Source organism: Jaculus jaculus, chromosome 17, assembly GCF_020740685.1.
Source record: "Jaculus jaculus isolate mJacJac1 chromosome 17, mJacJac1.mat.Y.cur, whole genome shotgun sequence".
Lineage (NCBI taxonomy): Eukaryota > Metazoa > Chordata > Mammalia > Rodentia > Dipodidae > Jaculus > Jaculus jaculus.
Genome location: NC_059118.1, coordinates 52559354 through 52587321, shown reverse-complemented (window position 1 = coordinate 52587321; position 27968 = coordinate 52559354). Strand labels below are relative to the sequence as shown.

General features: G+C 46.7%; 1 protein-coding gene across 1 annotated transcript in view; it reads left to right on the top strand.

The window, feature by feature from the left end:
* Positions 1-27968, top strand: part of LOC101601471 (cyclase associated actin cytoskeleton regulatory protein 2) — a 314827-nt gene that overhangs the window by 79325 nt on the left and 207534 nt on the right. The window lies entirely within an intron of this gene.

The window sequence follows — 27968 nt, the reverse complement described above, 5'->3', positions numbered from 1 at the left end:
GCTTCTAGTGGCTACCATGTGAGACAAGACAATGCTGGGACACTTGGCTAGAAATCTCATTGTCATTCTTTCCCTGTCAAATTGCCATTTTATTCTTCTGTCTTCACTGAGAAGTGGGGAAGGCTTCTGCTCCAAGTAATAAGCAAGTGGGAAATAATGGGGAGCTCTCCTACACTTCTCCAGTCAACTGGATAACAACTCTTCCATCATCACAAAGTTTTCTGGACCTCCCCCACTTCTCCAGAGAGAGGTGAAAGGTTTAAACACCACTGGCTCAAACTAACATGCAAAATGAAATTTGCTGTCTGTTTACTTCAAAGCCAAGAACTGGAAGCGACTGAACTCTGCTGGCTTTCTGTCCTAAAATCCACAAGTAAATGTTACAGAGCATCAACCATGATCCAGGGAGCTCTGATCTTCCCCATTCCAGCTACCACGGAAGTGTCTGGAATTTTGGCACTACGGTGGATTTTGAGCAGAGTTGAGAAACTATCTACAAAATGTACTCTTACATAATGGATAAGCTTCCCCCACTGATAAATGCCAGTTTTCCAGTGGACCGTGGAAAATTGTCTATTTTGGGGCCCTCCGTGGGAGGCCATGAAGCTCTTACTTGTGTTTTGAAGAGTACTGGAAATGCAAATCTCTTGCAGAATTTCCTCTCATTTGCAATCCGTTTTCTGCCTTTGGGTGGGTTGGTAGGGACAGAAATCTCTCAATGGATATTTGGAACCCAATCAACATAAATGAGAAGCTAACGGGGCTGCTATTCTAAGAAGCCTTTTCACACTCTGAGCTGAAGACCAAGGGAATGATGACGAAACATTTCTGCCACAGTTACTTCCTGAAACCAATTGCTTTGATAATTACTGTTTTTGAACTCTTTATTGGTTCCCATATCAGACGTCATGCAGAATACTGAACACAGGAAACTCTGGACACTGGAATCCTTTCTGAATTATATAAGGTTGAATAAAGAAAAATGCAGTTGCTAGAGTCTAAGACACAAGCTTTCAAGAATCATCCTCTGTAGACATGCGAGGCCACTCATGCCAGTAATCTCAGCTCTTGGAAGGCTGAAGTTGGAGGGTTGCTGTGAGTTGGAGGCTAGCCTAGGCAAGAATGAGATCCTGCCTCAAAAAAAGAATTATCTTCTAAGTAAATGGACATAACACAAGCAGAAATATTCAGGAGTTACCAGTTTTTTGTTTCTTAAAGTTTTTTTAAATTTTTTATATTTTAGAGAGAGCGAGAGAGACAGAGAGAGAGAAGAGATAGAGAATTGGCACGCCAGGGCCTCAGCCACTGTGATCTAATTCCAGACGCTTGCGCCACCTAGTGGGCATGTACAACCTTGCGCTTGTCTCATCTTTGTGCATGTGGCTTACGTGGGATCTGGAGAGATAAACATGGGTCCTTAGGCTTCACAGGCAAGTGCCTTAACTGCTAAGCCATCTCTCCAGCCCCCTATGTTGTTTTTTTTTTTTTTTTCTAAAAGTTATTTATTTGCAAGGAGAGAGAGAGAAAAGAATATGGGCATATAAGGGCCTCTTGCCATTGCAAATGAACTCCAGACACACCTGCCACTTTGTGCATCTGGTACTGGAGAATCAGCCCCAGGCCATCAGGCTTTGCAAGCAAGTGCCTTTAACCACAAAGCAACCTCTCCAGCTCAGGAGCTACTGATGCTTATCCACCTCTGAGCATGGTGGGATGAAGCCACACAATTCTAGAAAAATTACTTTGTGAAAAATGTGAAGTGGACTGGTGTTATTTTGTTGATGACTTTGACATTTTTGTGAGACTAGTAAATCATCTAGTGCTTGTCTGGAGACCTGGTTTTGTTGCATAAGCATAGGTTCCATTGCTACTTCTGTAAGCAGAAAGTAATCACCACTTTTTGTTTTTTAGGGTACAGGTAGGTTTTTGCCCCCAGGATTCTCCTTCCTTAATCAGGTTAGAAACTAGAGATTTAAAAAAACCTTCTTTCTCAATAAATAAATGAACCAGCTTGCAAGGAAGAGAGGTTTGTCTTGGTTCACAGATCTAAAGTGTTGGTCTGTGGTGGCTTGGTCCTGCACAAAGTCACAGTAGGGATGCAGAGGAGGAAAGACCTATTCACTTCATGGCAGTTAGGAAGCAAAACACAGAGGGGAGAAGGGGGCTGGGGGTCCAAAGATAGCCTTCAAGGGCACACCTCTAGTGACTTGACATCTTCCTCATTGGCTCTGCCTCCTAAAGGTTTTACCACCTCTCAATAGTAGCACCAGTTGAGGAGTAAGGTGTCAGCACATGGGCCACTTGATGTACATGACTACCGCACCTGTTCTGCTGCATCGCCAGGGCCTCTCCCACTCATACACAGCCACGGACCGATGGAATCTTTACCACCGTGCCTTCAGTTTCTCGTGCTGATATGATTCCTTAAAAATCAGAAGCTCAGAGGCAGGGGCTGTATGTAGCTCAGTTCATAGAGTGCTTGCCTATTATGTGTTTGATTCCCAGAGCCACCTAAAACAGGTGGGTCTAACATGCTTATAATCCCAGTACCTGGGAAGCAGAGGCAGGAGAATCAGAAGTTCAAAGCTATCCTCAGCTACATTGCAAGTTTAAGGCCAGTCTGGAATACATAAGACTCTGTCTCAAAAAAAAAAAAAAAAAACTTTTGGGCTGGAGAGATGGCTTAGCGGTTAAGCGCTTGCCTGTGAAGCCTAAGGACTCCGGTTCGAAGCTCGGTTCCCCAGGTCCCACGTTAGCCAGATGCACAAGGGGGCGCACGCGTCTGGAGTTCGTTTGCAGAGGCTGGAAGCCCTGGCGCGCCCATTCTCTCTCTCTCCCTCTACCTGTCTTTCTCTCTGTGTCTGTCACTCTCAGATAAATAAATAAAAAAAAAGAACAAAAAAATATTTAAAAAAAAAATCAAATGGTTCAGAGGTAACGGAGTTGGCATCATACCTCTAATCCATTTAGTTTAGAAAAAAAAAAAACAACTTTTTTTTAAGCACAGGAAGAAAGTTATGCTCATCAAGGCCACAGCTCTCCCACAAGAGCCTGCTCTTTTCTCCCACCTCCATTCCACCATTGCCAGATGGTTAGGGCACACTTTTTAAGCGGCAGATTGTGAACAATACATGTTCTCTAGCACACACGCCCCTGATGTTGATGGTCTGCTGTGACTTGCAATCTCACTCCACTGAACACAAGGGCAGACACCAAAGAATGGCAGCAAAGGAACAACTCCCTCTCTCTCCAGTTGATAGCTAGAAATTGAGTATACTCAGTGCGCAACATAATGTTGATCGATAGACAGATGATACATAGTCATTGTGAAATGGTTAAATTAGAATACCTATTACTTCACATTCTTATATTTTGTTGGTAGATTATTAATATTTATTTCCTTTGATAGTTTTCAAGTACATAATATATTTCTATTAGCTATTGTTATCCTGGTGTCCCACATTCTCTTATGTGAATTCCTCCTATCTAACTGGGACTTTGTTTGCTGGCCTTTTACTTGCAATAGGTCTTCCTCAGCTTCCTGACTGCCTGTGTCACCAAGCACACCCAGTGAAAACCTCCTACCCTCTTCCAACATCTCCTCATCCCCACTCACTGCCCCCCTCAGTCCCGGCAACCCCATTCTAGTCCCTGCTCCTATGAATCCAACGTTTTTAGAATCTGCAAGTTGCATCTTTAGGGTGGCTTTGGACATATTTGGAGGACACTGGCGAGACCGGCAGAGATGCCTCCTGAGTGCCAACCCCCAGAGCTCATGTCCGAAGCGTGTGCACTGTTGCTCTCTAAACTCAGGAGCTCCCCTGGTGATCAGGTTTGTGTGCTGGCAGCTAAGAAAGCCAGAGACAGCTGGGGAGTTATTTTTTCCTTCGGTCACAGGATGATGGAGCTAATCTGGATGGGAAGTGTGGGGGAGAGAAGGACGGACAAGTGCTCCCTGCTCTGACCATAAGGGGCAAAGTGGCTGTCTGTTGCTTCAGGTCCCTGGGTCAAAAGCATAGCACCAGATGTTATCCTCACAGCTGGTGAGAAACATCTGGGTCCCATTAGCATACTGCTGAGGTGTTAGAAAGAAGGACCAGGTTTTAAGTAAGCCTTATTATTGTCTTTAAGGATCTGCACAAAAATCTTTATTCTGCATGGCAGTATTTTCAAAAACGGGGGAATCCACAAAACTCAACAGAGTATTATTTTTCAGGCACCAGGTCTGGCCAGGAGGCTATTTGAAGTCAACACCTCTTGTTTTTTTGATGGCTGTTGAACTATGTCAGATGGAAACTTGGATATATCTAGAGTTGTTCTTAGTAAAATGTGCACTCTGAAGAGAAATATACCAGGCTGGAAGGAGAGTTATTGTTTGAGATTTTCCAAGTGCAATATTACAGTGTCAGGTTGCTTAGCCAACTAACTCTCTATAATATGTATTATATATTTCTCTGTACCTAATACATATTAAGTAAAAATACACACAAACATATATCTGTTTTATATTAGACCACTGAAAGTTATTTGGGACAATTCTAATCAATGCAAATTTTCCAGATTATTCCCTGGATGCTGTATGTCACAATAATCAGTTCAACCAGTATACACTGGGAGCTTTCTGTCTTAAGTATTTTGATATTTGTTTCACTTCAAAGGGACATGTTCATTTTGGCTAAGTTTCAGCCAGACTTCTCCATGCCACCCACCTCATATTTCTTTGCCATTTCTAGCTGCCTATAGCAATAAGAGAAACACTTAAGATTCCACTTACTCAAGAATTTTATTTTTAATATTTAGTTAGTTAGTTTGTTAGTTTTTTTTAGGTAGAGTCTCACTCTAACCCAGGCTGACCTGAAATTTACTATGAAGTCTCAGGTTGACTGTGAACTCACAGCGATCCTCCTACCTCAGCCTCATAAGTGCTAGGATTAAAGGTGTGTACCACCACGCCTAGAAATTATTTTATTTTTATTTTTATTTTTGAGGCAAGCCCAACAGACTGGCCTTTTTATGCAATATAGCAAGAGAGAGTGTGTGTGTTTGTGTGTGTGAGTGATAAAGAATTGGTGTGCCAGGGCCTCAGCCACTAAAATCAAATTCCAGACATGTGTGTCCCTTTGTGAACATGTGTGACCTTGCAAGCTTGCTTTAAGTAGTGTGTCTGGCTTACATGGGACCTGGATAGTAAAACATGAGTCCTCAGGCTTTGTAGACAAGTGCCTTGACTGCTAAACTATCTCTCTAGCCCAACAATTTTATTTTTTATAAAGTGAAACCTAATTCTCCATTTAACTATATGTTACAATTTCACTTTATTGCTTATTTTTAGGCTTTCATACATGTGTATATTCTATGTTAAACATATTCCACCTCATATATCCATCCTACTTTTACTGACCTTCCCTCTTCTCCCATTATTTTTAATAGTTATGTGTTAAAAGTAAAATCATTTTTTTTTATTTGCAAAAGGAGAAAAACAGAGATACTGGGCACACCAGGGTCTCTTGCCACTGCAAGTGAACTCCAGATGCATCTGCCACTTTGTACGTGTGGCTTTATGGGATTCTGGGGACTTTCACCCAGACCTTCTTTTGCAAATAAGTACCTTAGCTGCTGTGCCATCTCTCAAGCCCTTAAATCGTTTTTTATTTCACTTATACAGGTCTGGGGGCATGGCTCAGTCTATCAGTAAAGTGCTTCCCACACAAACATGACAACCTGAGTTCAGATCCCTAGCACCCACCTAAAAGCCAGGTATGGTGGTACACGCCTACATTCTCAGTGCACGTGTACATATGCACACAAACACACACAAAGTTTCACTTTTATCTCACAAATATAAAAATGTTCACATAGAAGAGATATGAAAGGATACTGTGTTCATTACTTTTCTCAAAATTGTAACCAAATACCTAATAAGAAGCAACATAGAGAAGGAAAGGATTTATTCTGGCTTCCACTTCAACAGGATGCATTCCATCAAAGGAGGGAGAGGATCACGGCAGATGGCTCTTATGGCAATTGGAGAGTGTGACAGCTGCTTACATACATCTCTGCAGACCAGGAAAGAGATGAGACAGGAAGGGCTGCAGTTAGCTCCCTTTGCTGGGATGATCATCCAACCCCACCCAGTTTATTTCAGGCCTTTAGATCAAGAGGTAGATACATCAATGGTAGAAGAAGCTGGCTCCCTTTTGTAGATCCAAGCAGAGAAAAACCACAACAGAATCAGCACCACAGGCAAGGACACCACAGGAGAGCACAGCACAGAGGAGAACACCACAGAGGAGGACACCACAGAGGAGGTCACCACAGAGGAGGACACCACAGAGGAGCACACAACAGAGGAGCATACCACAGAGGAGGACACGACAGAGGAGCACACCACAGAGGAACACACCACAGAGGAGGACACCATAGGAGGAGGACAAGACAGAGGAGGACAACACAGAGGAGCACACCAGAGAGGAGGACACCACAGAGCAGGTCACCACAGAGGAGCACACCACAGAGGAACACACCACAGAGGAGGACACCACAGAGGAGGTCACCAAAGAGGAGGACACCACAGAGGAGCACAGAACAGAGGAGCACACCACAGAGGAGGAACCACAGAGGAGCACAAGACAGAGGAGGACACCACAGAGGAGCACACCACAGAGGAGGAACCACAGAGGAGCACAAGACAGAGGAGGACACCAAAGAGGAGGACACCACAGAGGAGCACAGAACAGAGGAGCACACCACAGAGGAGGACACCATAGAGGAGCACACCACAGAGGAGGTCACCACAGAGGAGCACAGAACAGAGGAGCACACCACAGAGGAGAACACCATAGAGGAGCACACCACAGAGGAGCACACCACAGAGGAGGACACCACAGAGGAGCACAGAACAGAGGAGCACACCACAGAGGAGAACACCATAGAGGAGCACACCACAGAGGAGCACACCACAGAGGAGGACACCACAGAGGTCACCACAGAGGAGGACACCACAGAGGAGGACACCACAGAGGAGGTCACCACAGAGGAGGACACCACAGAGGAGCACAGAACAGAGGAACACACCACAGAGGAGGAACCACAGAGGAGCACAAGACAGAGGAGGCCACCACAGAGGAGGCCACCACAGAGGAGCACACCACAGAGGAGCACACCACAGAGGAGCACACCACAGAGGAGGACACCATAGAGGAGCACACCACAGAGGAGATCACCACAGAGAAGCACACCACAGAGGAGGTCACCATAGAGGAGCACACCACAGAGGAGGACACCATAGAGGAGCACACCACAGAGGAGGTCACCACAGAGGAGCACACAACAGAGGAGAACACCATAGAGGAGCACACCACAGAGGAGCACACCACAGAGGAGGACACCACAGAGGAGCACACCACAGAGGAGGTCACCACAGAGGAGCACACAACAGAGGAGAACACCACAGAGGAGCACACCACAGAGGAGGACACCACAGAGGAGCACACCACAGAGGAGGACACCATAGAGGAGCACACCACAGAGGAGGTCACCACAGAGGAGCACACAACAGAGGAGAACACCATAGAGGAGCACACCACAGAGGAGCACACCACAGAGGAGGACACCACAGAGGTCACCACAGAGGAGGACACCACAGAGGAGGACACCACAGAGGAGGTCACCACAGAGGAAGACACCACAGAGGAGGTCACCACAGAGGAGGACGCCACAGAGGAGGACACCACAGAGGAGGTCACCACAGAGGAGGACACCACAGAGGAGGACACCACAGAGGAGGACACCACAGAGGAGGTCACCACAGAGGAGGACGCCACAGAGGAGTACAGCACAGAGGAGGTCACCACAGAGGAGGACACCATAGAGGAGGTCATCACAGAGGAACACACCACAGAGGAGGACACCACAGAGGAGGACACCACAGAGGAGCACACCACAGAGGAGAACACCACAGAGGAGGACACCACACAGGAGGACACCACAGAGGAGCACACCACAGAGGAGGACACAGTAGAGGAGGTCACCACAGAGGAGGACACCATAGAGGAGCACACCACAGAGCAGCACACCACAGAGGAGGACACCACAGAGGAGGACACCATAGAGGAGCACACCACAGAGGAGGACACCACAGAGGAACACACCACAGAGGAGGACACCACAGAGGAGTTCATCACAGAGGAGCACACCACAGAGCAGCACACCACAGAGGAGCACACCACAGAGCAGCACACCACAGAGGAGAACACCACAGAGGGGGACACCACAGAGGAGCACACCACAGAAGAGGACAGCACAGAGGAGCACACCACAGAGGAGGTCACCACAGAGGAGGTCACCACAGAGGAGCACACCACAGAGGAGGACACCACAGAGGAGCACACCACAGAGGAGGACACCACAGAGAAGCACACCACAGAGGAGCACACCACAGAGCAGCACACCACAGAGGAGCACACCACAGAGTTGCACGCCACAGAGGAGGGCACCACAGAGGAGCACACCACAGAGGAGGACACCAGAGAAGAGGACACCACAGAGGAGGACACCACAGAGGAGGTCACCACAGAGGAGCACACCACAGAGGAGGACACCACAGAGGAGCACACCACAGAGGAGGACACCCCAGAGGAGGACACCACAGACGAGGACACCCCAGAGGCGGACACCACAGAGGAGGACACCACAGAGGAGGTCACCACAGAAGAGCACACAACAGAGCAGCACACCACAGAGGAGGACACCACAGAGGAGGACACCACAGAGGAGGACACCACAGAGGAGGACACCACAGAGGAGCACACCACAGAGGAGGACACCACAGAGGAGGACACCGCAGAGGAGGACACCACAGAAGAGGACACCACAGAGGAGGACACCACAGAGGAGACACCACACAGGAGGACACCACAGAGGAGGACACCACAGAGGAGGATACCACAGAGGAGCACACCACAGAGGAGCACACCACAGAGGAGGACACCACAGAGGAGGACACCACAGAGGAGGCCACCCCAGAGGAGGACACAACAGAGGAGGACACCGCAGAGGAGGACACCACAGAAGAGGAGACCACAGAGGAGGACACCACAGGAGGACACCACAAATGAGGACACCACAGAGCAGGACACCACAGAGGAGGGCACCACACAGGAGGACACCACAGAAGAGGACACCACAGAGGAGGACACCACAGAAGAGGACACCACAGAGGAGCACACCACAGAGGCGGGCACCACAGAGGAGGACACCACAGAGGAGGGCACCACACAGGAGGACACCACAGAGGAGCACACCACAGAGGAGGACACCACAGAGGAGGGCACCACACAGGAAGACACCACAGAGGAACACACCACAGAGGAGCACACCACAGAGGAGGACACCACAGAGGAGGACACCACAGAGGCAGACACCACAGAGGCAGACACCACAGAGGAGGACACCACAGAGGAGGACACCACAGAAGAGGACACCACAGATCAGAGCACCACAGAGGAGGACACCTCAGAGGAAGACAACACAGAGGAGCACACCACAGAGGAGGGCACCACAGAAGAGGACACCACAGAGGAGGACACCACAGAGGAGGACACCACAGAGGAGCACACTACAGAGGAGGTCACCACAGAGGAGGACACCACAGTGGAGACACCACAGAGGAGGACACCGCAGAGGAGGACACCACTGAGGAGCACACCACAGAGTAGGACTCCACAGAGGAGCACACCACAGAGGAGGTCACCACAGAGGAGGACACCACAGAGGAGCGCACCACAGAGGAGCACACCACAGAGGATGGGAACACAGAAGAGGACACCACAGAGGAGGACACCACAGAGCAGGACACCACAGAGGAGGTAACCACAGAGGACACCACAGAGGAGGACACCACAGAGGGGCTCACCACAGTGGAGGACACCACAGAGGAGCACACCACACAGGATAACACCACAGAGGAGGACACCACAGAGGAGGACACCACAGAGGAGGACACCAGAGAAGAGGACACCACAGAGGAGGACACCACAGAGGAGGTCACTACAGAGGAGCACACCACAGAGGAGCACACCACAGAGGAAGACACCACAGAGGAGGACACCACAGAGGAGCACACCACAGAGGAGAACACCACAGAGGAGGACACCACAGAGGAGCACACCACAGAGGAGCACACCACAGAGGAAGACACCACAGAGGTGGACTCCACAGAGGAGGACACCATAGAGGAGCACATCATAGAGGAGCACACCACAGAGGAGGACACCACACAGAGGGACACCACATAGTTGGACACCACAGAGGAGGACACCACAGAGGCGGACACCACAGAGGAGAACACCACAGAAGAAGACACCACAGAGCAGGACATCACAGAGTAGGTCACCTCAGATGAGGACACCACAGAGGAGGACACGACAGAGGAGGACACCACAGAGGAGCCCACCACAGAGGAGGGCACGACAGAGGAAGACACCACAGAGGAGGACACCACAGAGCAGGACACCACAGAGGAGGACACCACAGAGGAGTTCACGACAGAGGAGCACACCACAGAGGAGCACACCACAGAGGAGGACACCACAGAGGAGCACACCACAGAGGAGGACACCACAGAGGAGGGGAACACAGAGGAGGACACCACAGAGGAGCACACCACACAGGATAAAACCACAGAGGAGGACACCACAGAGGAGGACCCCACAGAGGCGGACACCACAGAGGAGCACACCACAGAGGAGGACACCAAGAAGAGGACACCACAGAGGAGATCACCACATCGGAGCACACCACAGAGGAGCACACCACAGAGAAGGACACCACAGAGGAGCACACCACAGAGGAGGACACCACAGAGGAGGATACCACAGAAGAGTACACCACAGAGGCGGACACCACAGAGGAGCACACCACAGAGGAGGACACCACAGAAGAGGACACCACAGAGGAGATCACCACATCGGAGCACAACACAGAGGAGCACACCACAGAGAAGGACACCACAGAGGAGCACACCACAGAGCAGGACACCACAGAGGAGCACACCACAGAGGAGGACACCACAGAGGAGAACACCACAGAAGAGCACACCACAGAGGAGGACACCAAGAGAAGGTCACCACAGAGGAGCACACCCCAGAGGAGCACACCACAGAGGAGGACACCACAGAAGAGGTCACCACAGAGGAGCACACCACAGAGGAGGGCACCACAGAGTAGGACACCACAGAGGAGGTGACCACAGAGCAGGACACCACAGAGGAGGTCACCACAGAGGAGGACACCACAGAGGAGGACACCACAGATGAGGACACCACAGAGGAGTACACCACAGAGGAGTGCACCACAGAGGAGGGCACCACAGAGGAGGACACCAAACATTAGGACACAACAGAGGAGCGCACCACAGAGGCAGGCAATACAGAGGAGGACACCACAGAAGGGGACACCACAGAGCAGGACACCACAGAGGAGGACACCACAGAGTTGGACCACACAGAGGAGGACACCACAGAAGAGGTCACCAGAGAGGAGGACACCACAGAGGAGCACACCACAGAGGAGGACAAAAAAGAGAAGCACGCCACAGAGGAGCACGCCACAGAGGAAGACACCACAGAGGACCACACCACAGAGGAGGACACCACGGAGGAGGACACCAGAGAAGAGGACACCACAGAGGAGGACACCACAGAGGAGGTCACTACAGAGGAGCACAGCACATAGGAGCACACCACAGAGGAAGACACCACAGAGGAGGACACCACAGAGGAGGACACCACACAGAGGGACACCACAGAGTTGGACACCACATTGGAGGACACCACAGAGGAGGACACCACATTGGAGGACACCACAGAGCAGGAAACCACAGAAGAAGACACCACAGAGCAGGACACCACAGAGTAGGTCACCTCAGAGGAGGACACCACAGAGGAGCACACCACAGAGGAGCACACCACAGAGGAGGACACCACAGAGGAGGTCACCACAGAGGAGCACACCACAGAGGAGGACACCACAGAGGGGGACACCACAGAGGAGACACCACACAGGAGGACACCACAGAGGAGGACACCACAGAGGAGGACACCACAGAGGAGCACACCACAGAGGAGGACACCACAAAGGAGGACACCACAGAGGAGCACACCACAGAGGAGCACACCACAGAGGAGGACACCACAGAGGAGGACACCACAGAGGAGCACACCACAGAGGAGCACACCACAGAGGAGCACACCATAGAGGAGGACACCACAGAGGAGGTCACCACCGAGGAGCACACCACAGAGGAGGACACCACAGAGGAGGACACCACAGAGGAGCACACCACAGAGGAGCACACCACAGAGGAGGACACCACAGAGGAGGACACCACAGAGGAGGTCACCACCGAGGAGCACACCACAGAGGAGGACACCACAGAGGAGTAAACCACAGAGGAGCACACCAGAGGAGGACCACAGAGGAGGACACCACAGAGGAGGTCACCACAAAGGAGCACACCACAGAGGAGCACACCACAGAGGAGGATACCACCGAGGAGCACACCACAGAGGAGGTCACAACAGAGGAGCACACCACAGAGGTGCACACCACAGAGGAGCACACCACAGAGGAGCACACCACAGAGGAGGTCACCACAGAGGACCACACCACAGAGGAGCACACCACAGAGGAGCACACCACAGAGGAGCACACCACAGAGGAGGACACCACAGAGGAGGACACCACAGAGGAGGACACCACAGAGGAGGACACCACAGAGGAGGACACCACAGAGGAGGACACCACAGAGGTGCACACCACAGAGGAGCACAACACAGAGGAGGGCACCACAGAGGAGGACACCACAGAGGAGCACACCACAGAGGAGCACACCACAGAGGACCACACCACAGAGGAGCACACCACAATGGAGGACACCACGGATGAGATACCACAGAGGAGGACACCACAGAGAAGGACACCACAGACGAGGACAACACAGAGGAGGGCACCACAGAGGAGGACACCACAGAGGAGCACACCACAGAGGAGGACACCACAGAGGAGGACACCACAGAGGAGGGCACCACACAGGAGGACACCACAGAGGAGCACACCACAGGGGAGCACACCACAGAGGAGCACACCATAGACAAGGACATCACACACATGCACACACCAGAGCTCATACTGCTGTCATTACACCTTTGAGTTGAAATCAGATCTATTCTCAGTTACACATATTAGGGCTGAACTCCAGGATCTCCCCCACACCCCTGTGACATGACCAGTCTATCATGACCTGCCTGCTAGGGGGCTGAAGCTCTAAGCTTTGTTTTAAGAAAGCATCTAAGTCAATGGGGCTATACATTCAAACTACCATAGATATGAGGCTAGGCTATAGACCTCAGGGCCCATCCCCAACACAGCCATTTCCTCTAGCTAGGTCCTACCTCTCAAAGGTTCCAAAACCTCCCTGTTGTAGTTACCTTCTCATTGCTGGGACAAAGCACCTGACCAAAAGCAGCTGACTGGAAGAAAGTTTTTATTGTGGCTTATCGTCTTTAGAGGTAGCTTCATGATGACAGAGAAAAGCATGGCCTCTGCAGAGGCTGGATGTCACCTCTGCCACTGCAGGAGGAAACAGCATCAGGAGAGTGAGCTAATCTCTGGCAAGGTGGAGCTGGATAAGACACCTCTAAGCCCGTCCCCCAACAACACACCTCCTCCAGCAAACCTTCAGTCCCAAATTGCCACCAGCTGTGGGCCAAGTATTTAGAATACATTAGTATGTGGGGAACATCTGATTCAAACTACTGTACTCCCAAACAGTGGCATGAGCTAAAGGCCTGGTGCTCAAACATATGAGTCTGTTGGTAACATTTACCTTCAGAGCATAACAAATATACAAATATTTGCATGTTATATTGGGATGATATAGACAGAGGTATTCTATCACATATGCTTATTACTTTTAAGATACAATGTTTAAATGGAAAATAAATAGACTTGCCTTACTGATATACCTTCTTACTAACAAACCCTTGTCTAATGGTTGACTTCAAGCCATCTACACTGAGAAGACAGGGTGAATACCACTTTCTTGACTTTTGGTGTACTCATTGTGAGTGCCAATTGACCTACAGGTCTCTAACATTCTGTTGGACAATATCTCACCTACAAACTGTCTTAGAATTTGAATATGACTTTTCTTTGATGAATTCTGTTTTCAAAGACATTATCTTATTTCTTCTCTGTAATTGTAATTTCCAATGGAAAGAGGGGAGAGAGGATGGATGAAGGGAAGAAAAGAGGAAGGAATGAGGAAGGGAGGGATGGAGGGAGGAAAGAAGAGAGGGAGGGAGGGAGGGAAAGGGAAAATGTTGTGGATTGAATGAAAATGTCCTCAATAAGCTCATGTGTTTGAACATTTGGTCCCTAGTTGGTGGTGCTGTTTGGGAAGGGTGGGGATCCTTTAGGAGGTGAAGCCTTGCTGGAGAAGCTGCCCTTGGGTGTGTACCTTGAGTTTTACATACAGGCTCCACTTCCTGTTTTTCTCCTGCTTCCTGGCTGTGGACACAGTGTGATGAGCCAGCCTCCTACACCAGCTGCCATGCCTTCCCTGTGGTGATGGAATGCATCCCCTTGAAACTGGAAGCCAGAATACATCCTTTCCTTCCTTAAGTTGCTTCTAGTCAGATACGTGTTCACAGTATCAAGTAGAGTGACTAATAGAGAAAGGTGACAAAAGGAGAGAGAGAGAGAGAGAGAGAGAGAGGTTTTAAACATGCTTAGCAACAGCTTATCTCTTACACAGTTTACTTCCTTAAGTCCTGACTTCAAATCTGGATTTGTCTCATGAAGCAAGCAGTAAATTGTCTGCAGACTAGTCACACACACAATGCACTCTCTGTCCCACATATATCAGGGCAGGTCTCCCCAGCAGCTGAGCACAGAGTTCATGGGTGCGTGGAAGGTACTTATAGTATATGACCAGAAGAAGAAATGTCATGTGGACTTTAATCTGCCTTTTCCTTAGCACTTAGGAATTATGTGTGATAAATTTGAGGTCTGTATCCTTCTTTTTAATATTGATAGTGGGAACTTGAAAAATGGAAAGCATAAAAATGATAGCAATTCTGATTGAATTAATAAACTAAAAATTTCAGTGTTCAAGGAAGGAAAAGATGAATGTGGACTCAATTATTTGGATATTGCTCCAAGATGCCAATGAAATTGTTAAAAGATCTGGACTGTCTTATCTATGCCTAAGCACATAATTATTATTTTAAGATAGGGTCTCAGTCAAGATTGGCCTTGAATTCATGAATTCTCCTGCCTTAGGTTCCAAAGTGCTGGGATCGTAGACATGACTCACCATGTATGGCCTTTTGGCTACACCACATTTTTTTTTTATATTAGGGCCTCACTCTAGCCAAGACTGACCTGGAACTTCAGGTGCTTCTCCTACCTAAGCCTTCCCAGTCCTGGGACTTTCAGGCATGCACCATCATGCCGGGCAACACAGTTTTATACTGTAACAATATCATCCACACAGTGGGTTCCTGGAAATGTGCACTGTGTTTTCTGTGCCAACCAGTCCCTTCCTCTCCTCAGATGCTCGAATCCCTGTCCCGCACTGACTCGACTGTGGCACCTTGCATGAATAAGTTACCTCCTATGGTTAAAATATGGATATCTCAAAAGAATAGAAAGCTGTTCCCAGGAGGTTGAGTATACCAGCATGACTCTGCCCAGGGCGTTGCTGCAGAGGACCAAGAGACAGTAGTCATCTGAGACTGAGTTGCCTACCTTGCCAAAGGACTCAGAAGAAAGGCCATTGCTGCTTTTCACTGGAATCATCAAGCTTCAGTTTTTAGGAATAGGTCACTCTTAAAAATATGAAATTTGGATGCAATTCATGGAGTTCACATTCTCTTAAAGCCTATCTGGAAGCCAGACATGGTGTTTGATGCCTGCAGCACTGAGGAGATTGAGAAAGGAGGATTGGACATTTGCCTGAACTACATTGTGAGACCTTGTCTCCAAAAACCACATATAGGTAGATAGATAGATAGATAGATAGATAGATAGATAGATAGATAGGCAGACAGACTGACAGACAGATGGTTGATAGACAGACAGACAGATGATAGATAGATAGATAGATAGATAGATAGATAGATAGATAGATAGATAGATAGATAGACAATAGAGAGGATAGTTAATAGACCCAGGAGTGTGGTGGGACAGTGGAATGACTTTTAACATTCTATAGCACAGCAAAACAGTGGGATTACTACAGTTGATGACATGGACACTTCAAAATAGCTAGTAAAGAAAAATTTAAATGTTCTTAACATAGAGAAATGGTATGTGTCTGAGGTGACACATATGCCAACTATTCCAATGTGATCATAACACTATGTATGCACATGTCCTTAAATGCCACAGTATACCTCATACATATGTATACTCTCTGCTAATTAAATACAACCTTCAAAAAATATTTCTTTTTCTAATGTAAGAGCCAAATGAAGGGGCGGACTGCTTACAATGCTGTCATCTAAACACAAGTGGCCTTGATATTCATGACCTGACAGTGCTTGATGCAGCCTACACAAGATCTGCATAGCCAGAGGGGCAAAATGGTGGCATCCACATAGAAGAGAGAGGAGTTGGAAAGTGGGGGAAAGGAGTGTGGAGGGAGGGGATTGTGATCATGGTACGTTGTCTATATTTCTGAAAGTCAGTAAAAGTTAAAAATATTTCTTTTCCTCTTTCTGTTACTTTTTTGACACATGTGTAGTATGTGTGGTGTGGTGTGTGTGTGCAGATGCATGCACCCTATGCACACACATGTAGGGGCCAGAGGAGAATGTTGGGTGCCCTCCTCTTATGGCTCTTCCAAATTGCTTCATTGAGACAGCATCTCTCATTGAACTGGAGCTTCCATCTTTGGTGGGACTGGCTGACCAGTGAGGGCCAGCCATTCTCCTATCTGCACTGCAGAACTGGGGTTACAGCAAGTGTAGCCACACACAGCTTTGTGTATGGGTGCTAGAGACTGAACTCAGGCCCTCATAGGCCCTCATGCTTGTGTGGCAAGTGCCCTTACCTGCTTAGCCATCTCTCTAGTCAGTCCTTCCTTTCTTCCTTCCTTTCTTCTTTCTCCCCTTCCTCCCTCCGTCCCTCCCTTCCTCCCTTCCTCCCTTCCTTAGTCAAGCCCAACAGACTGGCTTCTTTTTACTGGAGAGAGAAAGGGAGAATGGGCATGCCACTGCAAAAGCACTCCAGATGTGTGCATCTCCTTGTGCACATGTGCCGCCTTGTGCACTTGCATCTTTGTGCTTATGTGGGACCTGGAGAGTTGAACATGAGTCCTTAGGCTTCACAGGCAGGCTAAGCCATCTCTCTAGCCTTCAGTCCTTTGTTTATTTTCTTTTACTTTTGTTTATAAGAGAGAGTCAGAATTTGCATGCCAGAGCCTCCAGCCACTGCAATAGAAGTCAAGACGTGTGTGCCACCTTGTGCACATGCGTGACCCTGCGCAGGCGTCACCTTGTGTGTCTGGCTTATATGGGATTGAGTAGTCAAACACGGGTCCTTAGGTTTTGCAAGCAAGTGCCTTAACAGCTAAGCCATCTCTTCAGCCCCGTTTTATTTTAAAAATATATATATATATTTTCATTTATTTGTTTGTTTGGGGAAGAGAGAGACAATGCATGTGCCAGGGCCTCTAGCCTGTGCAAACGAACTTCAGGCACATGTGCCACCCTATGCATTGGGCTTATGTGGACACTAAGAAATCAAACCTGGGCCCTTAGGCTTCACAGGCAAGTGTCTGAACCGCTAAGTCATCTCTCCAGCACTTCTTACCCTTCTTTTTCTTGGTGTGTTTGGTTTTTTGAGAAATAGTCTTACTATAGGCATGGATGGCCTCAAACACAGTAAAGCTCCTGCCTCCACCTCCTGAATATGGGCATTGCAAGAGTTCACCACTATGCCTGGCATATATATAAACTGATTTAGAGGTATTAGGTCAAGAATCCCTACTTTTATTGACAACTTCCATAAGTATATCAATAATCCATTATAAGTCCCTCCCACCACCCATGTTCCCTTTCCCAAATCCACCCTCTATGAGTCCCTTCTTCATTCCAACTATTCTATTTTCTATTTTGCTGTCATCATTATTTTGCCTCCCATTATGAGGTTCTTGGAGATGTAGTGTTAGGCATTGTGAGGTCATAAATATCAAGGCCATTTTGTGCCTGAAAGAAAGCATTGTAAGCAGCCCTACTCTTCCTTTGGCTCTTACATTCTTTTTGTTTTTTTAGGCAAGCCCAACAGACTGGTCTTTTTTCAAGAGAGAGAGAAAATGAGAATTGGCACGCCAGGGCCGCCAGCCACTGCAATCAAACTTCAGATGTGTGTGTCCCCTTGTGTGCATGTGCAGCATTGTGCGCGTACGTCACTGTGCATCCGGGGAGTGGAACAAGAGTCCTCAGACTTGGCAGGCAAGCGCCATAACCGCTAAGTCATCTCTCCAGCCCAGCTCTTACATTATTTTCACCACCTCTTCCACAAGGGACCCTATGCCTTAGAGCATGTGATAGAGACGTCTCACTTAGTGCTGAACACTCCACTGTCACTTCTTTTCAGCACTTTGGTGAGTATTGAGTCACCCTAGTGGTCATCACCATCTGAGAAGAGAAACTTCTCTAAACAAAAATGAGAGCAGCATTAATATAAGGGAAGAAACATTAGTGTTTAGAGAGTAGTCTGGAAGAACTAACATATGCATTTAGCCAGACAGCAGTAGTCATTACTCCTTTAGAACTTATGACCTCCCCAGCTGTAGGATTTTGACTATCGAACTTCAGGCTTTTGGCTGGGTTTGCAGTACCAGACTTACATTCCCTCCTGTGGAACAGGCCTCTAGTCCAATCAGAGAGCAGTTAGTTTCACCTATAACATACACTCCTCTACTGCACCAATTGCCACACTTGGCCTGGCTAGCCAGCCATAAGTCTTGTAAGGTCCACTGCTGGTTAACACTGTTGACGAGTCATCGCTCCCAAAAGACTGCATGTAGCATAGCTTTTTGTACCTTTCTGATATCTAGTCAATAGGGGGGAGGTTTCCAGCTAAGCTAAAATACAAATAATTTTTGAAAAGACTTAGTAAAGGAAAAGAAAAAAAAGACAACCCAATAGAAACAGAAAACAATAAAAAAAAAAGAAGAATCCCTGTTTACCAAATAAAAGAATGTTAGTTTTAGTGTCTGTTATTGCCTTAAGTTGTTTACCTTTGGTGTCTTGTATAGGAAACGTATAGGAAATCCATCCATTCCCTTTTTGCCTCCTTCTTCCTCCCACATTTATTTGTGGGTGGACAAAACCATCAAAGTGATGGCAGAGAAACAGTACCATGGAAAAAAAGGAAGAAGGTGGGCTGCTACCGTGCAATTCATTTCCATGGGCAACAACTACGTAAGAGTTGCACTTGAAGGAGGCTGCTCTGAGCGGTGGGGGGGAAGGTGGGTGACGGGCACGCTGTAGTGGTGGCCACGTGACTTCCGCTAGCTCTGCTGTACTTCGTAGCTGCTACAGTGAGTGTGGTCTCAGCACAAATCCTCAAAGTCAGATCACAGGTCACAGCAGGGCACGGTGCTCACTACTTGCTAGGTGGGAGACTGAGGCAGAAGAATCATTTGAGCCCAGGCATTTGAGAACAATCTGGACAATGTTGCAAGGGCTCAATCTCACCTTGGTACCCCAAAAGTCATACGATAGTAGTTTGGACTATTTTCCATTTGTCTTGGGGGTCTTTTCTTTTCTGACATGGACATCCAGTGCTCTTCTATGGAGAGAAGGAGGGTCAGGATGCAGGAAGTGAGCTGTTTCGTTGCCCTTCTTAGGATAAAGGAACTTAAAGAATGTCTTCATGGGGCTGGAGAGAGCTCAGAACATGAAGAACTTCCCTTGCAAGTGTGAGGACCTGAGTGTGAGCCCTCTTACCCGGTGTGAAATGAAAGGCATGCTGGCACACACCTATAATACCAGAGCTGATTAGATGGAGGCAGAGCAGCAAGATCCCTGTAGCTCACTGGCCAGCCAGTTTGCCTAATTGATCAATCAGAGACACTGTTTCAAGAAAGGTGGACTGAATTCTGGAGAGTGACATCCAAAGTTAACCTCTGGTCTTTAGATGCATGCATACACATGTGCATGAATACCCACCCACACAAACAAAATATGAAGAAAAATCCAGGTGTGGTTGTGCATGTCTTTAATCCCAGAACTTGGAAGACAGAGGTAGGAGGATTGCTTAGTTTGAGGCCAGCCTGGGACTATAGAGTGAGATTTAGGTCAACCTGGGCTGGAGTGAGACTTGGCCTCAAACGCACACACACACACACACACACACACACACACACACACACACACACAAAGAAAGAAAGGAAGAATAGAAGAAAGAAAGAGAGGGAGGGAGGAAAGGAAAGGAAAGGAAAGGAAAGGAAAGGAAAGGAAAGGAAAGGAAAGGAAAGGAAAGGAAAGGAAAGGAAAGGAAAGGAAAGGAAAGGAAGGGAGGGGAATAAGGAGAGGGAAGAAAGAAAGGAAGAAGGAAGGAAGGAAGGAAGGAAGGAAGGAAGGAAGGAAGGAAGGAAGGAAGGAAGGAAGGAAGGAAGGGAAGGAAAAAGCACTGTAAGCAACCCACTCCTTTTGTGACTGGTAACTTGCTGCTGTCTTCTGCCAGGGGATCTTGGATTTTGTATAGATGCAACAAGACTTACTTCTCTCATGTCATCTATATCCCATGAACTCACAGGAACCTACCTGCCCTGTGCTTTCTCTACATATGATTTTAATGTGAAATGTCCCCAACAGGCTCCTGTTTGAGCATTTGTTCCTCACTGTGTGATGCCATTTGAGAGGGCGGTGAAATCTTCAGGCAGTGGAGCCTTGCTGGAGGAAGTGCATCAGTATGGACAGGCCTTGGGGTTTGATAGCTCCACCCTATTTCCTGTTCCTTCTTTCTGCCTTTCTTTCTTGCCCCCATGAATCCCCCTCCATGATTGACTGTAAGCTGAAATAAACTCTTCTTTAAGCTGCTTCTTGTGGGGTATTTGGTTGTAGCAATGAGGAATTTAGGTATAGAATCTGCACTCTGTATCCACAGGGACTTCATTCATGGAAGAAAACTAGTTTGGTGGAACAAAATTAGGTTTGGTTTTGTTGTTTGTTTAATGAGGCAGTGTCTCCCTCTATCTCAGGCTGATTGACCTGAAATGCCCTCGGGAGCCCAGGCTGGCCTCAACTTCACAGCAATCCTACTGCTTCAGGCTCCCAAGTTCTTGCCTTACAGTCATGAGCCGCTGTGTTCTGTTGAAACTACAGGTTTTAAAAATTTACATCTGTACTGAATAAATTTCTGTCCTTTCCATCATATTCCTTAAATAATTACAGTGTAAGCACTCTTAACTCAGCTTTTATCATCACAGTAAGTACTATAGGTATTCTAGAGTTGATTTAAAGTAACATGAGGATGTAAGTAAGTTATATGCCAATACTGTGATTTTACATAGGGACTTGAGCATTTGGTATCTTCAAAGGTTCTGAAAACAATCTCCTGTAACACATACCAAATTCTACCACATTTGCTAATAGAAGTGATACATCTCAATTTTATTTTATTTCTATGTCTATTCTCAGAAGTACAGATACAGAACCCCATCACTGCTCTTCAGACACCTGATCTTGTAAACTATTCATGATAGGATCAATTGATAGTTTCTTTTCATTCTTTTTTGTTTCTGTTAAATGCACTGTTGAGGAAAAATCCAATCAGAGCCCTGGGTCTAAATATCACTACCAATATTTTTTTTATCTTTTATTTTTAGTTTTTAGAGAAAAAGCCAGAATGATAGAGAGAAAGAGAAAGGGAGAGAGAATTGGCATGCCAGGGCTTCAGCAACTGAAATTGAACTCCAGATGCATGTGCCACCTAGTGTGCATGTGAAACCTTGCCCTTGTCTCACCTTTGTGCATCTGGCTTACGTGGGATCTGGAGAGTTGAATGTGGGTCCTTAGGCTTCATAGGCAGGTGCCTTAACTGCTAAGCCATCCCTCCAGCCCATCACTACCAATGTTGTTCGAGATCTTTGCAAGTGATTATTCTTATCAGTGCCTTTTTCTTCACTTCCAAAGTGAAGATAATAATAGTACCCAGTCCATCAGGTTACCAAGTTAAGCCATAGAGAATTCTCAAAACAGGTAATAGTCTAAGCACTGGTGATGGCTTAATAAACTTTGTCAATTACAGTCTTCCCGTGGTATCCACAGGGGATTAGTCCCTAGATCCTTGCAGATACCTATAACCTTGATGTTCAACTCCACAGCATAAAATGGTGATATATTTGCATGCAGTATATGTACATGTTAACTTATTTCTAATACCTGAAACAATGTGAATACTATGTATATAGCCATGTAATATTGCTTAAGGACTAATGACTAGAAAAAATATCTGTATTTATTCACTATAGACACATGTTTTTCAAATAGTTTGGGTTCATGGTGGGTTGAATCTTTGGAAATTTTGAGTATAGAGGGATGATTATAATTATATTCCATTTATTTAAAGTGTATTCTTAGCACTCAAGGTGTGTAGAACACAGTAGACTATCAATGTTTTGTAGAATAAATGTTTTTGGGGTCAGCTGCTGGTAAAAGTACCCACCTGGAATTTTTCCCTGGAAATTTATTAAAATAAAATATGAACTCCTATAATATGCTGTCAACACGCTGTTTGGACAATATGGCTTGAGAAGAAGCAGGTTTGTAGAAGTTAAGTTACCCTCTTGGTATTTTCAGGAACCAGGAAAGGCCTCGTGAACGAATGAGGTATTCATCCTGTTCCAGCAGCCAGGACAACCTGCCTACAGGGCAAAGGGGGTCAAGCAGCAGGAGCCACTCACCTGGTCTTGGTGAACTTAGTGATGTGCAGGCAGAGCAGACTCATGGAGGGATCTAGAGCCTTTGCGTAGTTTCACTAGGGTGCAATCTGAAACCCAGGGCTCATGATCTTTTCATGGGCCACCATACCTATTGCCTAGCTAAGAGGGTTTAACTGGGTTCATTGGTTCCCACCCAATACACACAAAGGCAGTTAACTATCATGTGCCAGTCTGGTAGGCAGGAGCTTTGGGATCTGCCAGGATTGAATGTATGAGCTCTTGCAAAACCTTACACTGGAACCTAACACCAGATGTGACAATGAGCAAACATAGATGTTTGGAGAAGTGAGCAGGCTGTGAGTGTTCAGCCCTCAGGACTGGGTTTAGTGAGCTCAGAAACAGCATGCGAGGAGAATCCCAGTCCCTTCTTGCTCCTCAACCATGGGAAGAAAAGGCATTTGTCTGTGCCCCTCTGCCCTCCACCATGTGAGAACTGGGCGCCAACTTAGAAATAGAGAGTGAGCTCTCACCAGACCTCAGTCTGTCATCTGCTTGATCTTAGACTTCCCAGCCTCCAAAACTGCAAAATAAGTTTCAATTGTTGGGCTGGAGAGATGGCTTAGGTGTTAAGGTGTTTGCCTGAAAAGCCAAAGAACCCAGGTTTGATTCCCCAGGACCCACATAAGCCAGATGCACAAGGGGCACGTGCATCTGGAGTTTGTTTGCAGTGGCTGGAGCCCCAGGCATGCCCATTCTTTCTCTCTACGTGCCTGTTTCTCTCCCCCCTCTCTCAAATAAATAAATAAAATAAATGTTTTTTAAAAAGTTTTGGTTGTTTATAAACTATCCAGTCAGGAGTATAATCAAACTACCCAGTCTTAGACAGCATAGTTGTACTAAGACAGGGTTTCAGGAACAGAATCTAAGAGAGGACCGTGGCAGCCTAAAATCTACGTGATACTTGTGTAGCATTAGAGACCATGAGTTTTGAGATCGTGGAGTTAGCTACTAAGCTGAGAATCCAGCAAACCCCTTTCAGATGAAACAGTTCATTCAAAAGTTTTATCCTAGTAAAGAAAGGTAGAGAAACGGGTGTGCCATTTCAAATGGTCACCTTTTCCTTTTCTCTCAGTGTTTACTGGGTATCAGCTCTTGGGCTCATTCCTGGTGAAATGAGAATGACACCCGTAAGGACAACACAGTGATGGAGAAAATAGCTCAGGATGCCACAGAAAAGGCGCAAAGTTAAATGAGGAAGGATATTCCCAGGTTTGTCCAGGAAGAGTGTTGTAGTTTGCTGGGACAAAGCACCTGACCAAAAGCAGCCTATTGGAGGAAAAGATTTATTTTGGCTTACAGTCTCAAGGAGAAGCTTTTTAACAGCAGGGGTCAGCTTGGCATGAGTAGAAGATGGACATAACCTCCTTGCCACAGCAGATGGAAAACAGCCGCAGGAGAGTGAGCTGAACTCTGACAAGGGGGAGTGGGCTATAATACCCCAAAGCATAGCCAAAGCCCACCCCCAGGAACGCATCTCCTCCGGCACATTCCCACCTCCAAAACCGTCACCATCTGAGGACTGAGTACTCAAAACACATGAGTTTATGGGGGACATCTGATTCAGTCCACCACAAAGGGGGTCATCAATTCAATAGAAAAATAAAGAACAGAGGAAAATTGTTAAGGGAAAGGAAAGAAAAGTTGAAGAGTAAGTTAATGGCAGCTTCCTTGTACCTTCCTTGTACAAGCAGATCACCTGCTCAGAGCAAAGGTGGGTGCATTAGTCAGGCTTCTCTGGAGGAACAGAACTGGTAGAATGAACATATGAATATATAGTACCTAAGGGATTCATTACATTGGCTTACGTGATGCAGGCTGAGGGGTCCAACAACAGCTACCTGCAGGCTGGAGATCCTGAGAGCCCAGGAGCTGCTCAGTCCCAAACTGGTTTTGAAGGCCTAGATTCCCAGAGGGCTGCTGGCCTTCAGTCCGTGTTGGAAGGCTGAAGAATCTGGGTCCCCTTGTCCACAGAGGACAGCAGCAATAGGGTACAGCTCTCCCCTGCCAGTAGCAATGGCGGCCAGGCAAAAGGCACTACCATTTTCGTGGAACCTCTGTGTGTATAGGCTGCCACCAGAAGAGCTGTCCACTCTGGAAATGCCCTCACAGACCTGCCCAAGAGGTGTGTCTCTTACTTGGATCTTGATCTGATCAAGACCACAGTAGAGATTTAAACCATCTCACTGCAAGTTTCAGCTGGCTCCCAAGGAGGATTGACATGGTTTACAAAACTCTAGTATATTCCCTCTCTTTTCCAATTTTACTACTTTCATAAGTAATCCAGTACAATAAATTTATCAACAAATAGGGTCTCAATAATGTTTCTTTGTTATCTCTGAAGAAGGAGCTATGAGCAAAGCAAATGCAGTCTCTGATCCCTTAGATCTAACTGGAAACAAATGGACCACAAGTATTAGAGTTTGAGGAGGAAGGGCTCTATGTGTGTGGGGGGGGGAGGGGGTGGGCGTGCTCCTTTGGAGAAATGTCACACAGTACATGGGAATTCTACTGGATAGGAATGTTAAAGGAGAGGTGGGAACCAAGTCAGATTTCTGCCACCTCAGGAGAGAGAAATAGTTCTTACCACTTCCCTCTTCTCATTCTTGCTAGGCCTATACAGCATCACAAATTTACAGTTACTAGCTTGATTCTGCTCAGAAACTGGTAATGGCCCTCGATGTCCACTACTAAGGATTCAAGTGTCTTAAGATAATGGACAGCTTCCACCAGCCAAGCCTGACCTTCTTTCCACAGCAAGAGTCTATAACTGTAATCTAACCTCTCTTTCTCTCTTCTCTGTTTCTCTTTCTTTCCCTCCCTTACTCCATCTCTGTCTCTTCTTTCTCTGTCATTTTCTGAAACAGAGACTTGATCTGTAGACCTAACTGGCTTCAAACTCAATATATAGCCCAGGCCTTGAACTTGATGCCATGGTCCCATCTCAATTTCCCAAGCACTGGAACCATTCGGTCTTCATTTCTCACTTCAGCTTGAAGACGTAATTCTCACTTCTACCTGAAAGCATTCTCTCCTGGATGTAGGGGTCCACTGTTCATGCTTACAACATGTATTAATGGCTGCTTTTATGCTTTCTTGTCTTCCTATCATGTTAATCCAAAAATATATTGTGTTCCTTATTTCATCTCACACTCCATAATGCTTTACACTCTAAGCAAAATACACAGTTGAGCCTCTGTTTCCATGGAGTTCACATCTGTGGATCCAACCAACCATGGATTGAAAATTTTGGAGGAAAAGCTTGCCTGGACTAAACATGTTTTGACCTTTTCCCTGTCATTATTCCCTAAACTAGACATGATGACAACTATTTATGTAGCATTTATGCTGTACTAGATAATGTTACGTGAACTAGGCATGATTGCAAGTATGTGGGAGGGTTGCAGCTATATGCAGATACCATATTTTGCATAAGTATCTTACACATCTGCAATTTTTTTTTTAATCTGCAGCAGGTCCTGGAACCAGTATCCCAATGTAGTAGTAAGACCAGATTTAATGAAAAGAGATACTCTATTAATACCCGGAAGTTAATGCTTTTCAAAAATAGTCATGGGCAAAATGTGTGCTTGCAATCCCAGCAGTCTGGGCACATGCTCATAATCCTAGCATTCAGGACGTAGAAGCAGAAAATTGCCACAAATTGGAGAACTGTCAGTTCCAGACCAGTTCAGATTACATAGAAAGACCTAGTCTCAAAAAAAAAAAAAAAAAAAAAAAGACTTCTGTGTAAGGGGGGGTGCTAGAGAGATTTCTCAGTGGTTAGGGCACTTGCCTGCAAAGCCTGATGGCCCAGGTTCGATTCCCCAGTACTCACAGAAAGCCAGGTGCACAAAGTAACACATTCATCTAGAGTTTGGTTGCAGTGGCAAGCGGTCCTGGCACACCCTCTCTCTCTCCACCTCTGTCTTTGTCTCCCTCTCTGTGCTTGCAAATAAATAAATATATTTTTATAAATGTGTGTATATAAATAAATAAGTGGGCTGGAGAGATGGCTCAGTGGTTAAGTGCTTGCCTGTGAAGCCTAAGGACCCTGGTTCTAGGCTCGATTCCCCAGGACCCACGTTAGCCGATGCACAAGAGGGCACATGCTTCTGGAGTTTGTTTGCAATGGCTAGAGGCCCTGGCACTCCCATTCTCTCTCCCTATCTATCTATCTATCTATCTAACTAACTATCTATCTCTGTAACGGCCTCTTTCTCTCTCTCTCTGTCACTCTCAAATAAATAAATAAAAATATACAAAAAATAAAAAATAAATAAGTAACCTTGAAACGGATGCTTGGAATTTTCATATGGTCCCTAACAGGTTAGTTTTTATGGATACTTTCTGCGTCCTGAAACATAAATGCTTTAAATATATCTACAATTCAACCATCTGTCCATTCATTCAATCATTCCTTATCATTCATTATGAACTTACTAAATGACTACCCTCTAGGAGTCATGTACATGCGAGCTGACTTTAGGCGAAATATATATCCACTGGTCAATGTTTATGTTACTTTGTTTCCCTTTATTCCAGATAAAAGGGAGCAAAGAGGGCTACACAATACTTTTGTTGGCCAGGAGTGACGTTACCGGGCATGATCTCCATGTAAGCTGTAACCTATGGAACAAACTATGTAAAGCACAGAACTGAACTAAATCAGATGGTAATGACAACAGAGAACGTGGGCTTTTCAGAGAGTCACCATCATACAAGTTGTTTGGAGATTTTGCTTTAAGAACACATCAATTTCATTTTCCTTTTTATCTCTTGTCTGCAATTTTCTTTTCCCCTGGTGTTCACTCAGAGAAGAGCTCTGTGACCAGTTTTTCAGAAAGAAATGAGCTCTGATGACAGAACCGGTTATCAGCTCTCTCCACCTAATAATGTTAACCAAAAAAAGAAAGGCGTCCGTCCGATGTTGTCGTCATGGTCCATGGCG